This window comes from Octopus bimaculoides, chromosome 10 (assembly GCF_001194135.2).
Source record: "Octopus bimaculoides isolate UCB-OBI-ISO-001 chromosome 10, ASM119413v2, whole genome shotgun sequence".
In the NCBI taxonomy this organism is placed as follows: domain Eukaryota; kingdom Metazoa; phylum Mollusca; class Cephalopoda; order Octopoda; family Octopodidae; genus Octopus; species Octopus bimaculoides.
The window spans coordinates 76,325,652-76,326,666 of NC_068990.1; positions in this window are offsets into that span (position 1 = coordinate 76,325,652).

The window sequence follows — 1,015 nt, forward strand, 5'->3', positions numbered from 1 at the left end:
ATATATATATATATATATATATATATATATACATATATGTACGTATATATATTTAGATATATATCGGTAACCACCATTTTGAGAGGGGATTTCTCATCAACGTATCACTATGTTCGGCTAACATGCGCCCCGGGAACATAAGATGTTGCTTATAATGTTCGTTTCGTTTGTTGTTTTCTAATCTCTTCAATGGCTGTATTTGGATTTGGCCAATCTATTATTCGCCATTTTACTATGAGATATATGTGCTTGCTTGCGCGTTCGTGTGTGTGCGTGTGCTTTCTGCTTTTATGTATTTCGTATATTATTTGGTGTAACGTTAATGCTTCCAATTTTACTAGATTTCAAGAGGAGACTGCCTGTCATTGTATTTCTTTCGTTTTATTTCTTCTCTTTTTTTATATATATATAGTTTCTTTCTTATTGGTGGTTTTATTTATTGTTCATGTTATTGGTGTTGATGTTTTTGTTGTTGCTTTTCTTCTTTTTAATTATTCCTATAGTGTGTAGTGGTTTCGTTAAATTGCTTCATTCCTCGAGAAAGTAGTGTTATGTATTTTAGTCGCTTAACTCGGAGGTGAGAAATGTGTTACTACGTCGTTACCAATATTGATGATGACGATGATGATGATGATGATGACGATGATGATGATGATGATGACGATGATGATGATGATGATATAGTTTATTTTTGTTTCTGCCGCCGATGCTATAATCGCGTTCTTGTTATTATTACTGTTAGCCTTTTATTTATTGTCTTTCTTGAATAGCCTAATTCTTACCAAAATTGATTCTGTCTTCGCTCCTCTCAATATCTTATTTACTTCTATCCCCAGGTCTTTGTACTTCGATACCGTTTCAATCACCCTAGAAGCAGAGCACTCTACTCACTTTCTTTATCTAACTTGTATAGTTAAAGGATTTGTACAAACTGAGCGTAAGTGTGCACACATACATACATATATATACATACAACATACATGCATATATATATATATATATATATATATATATA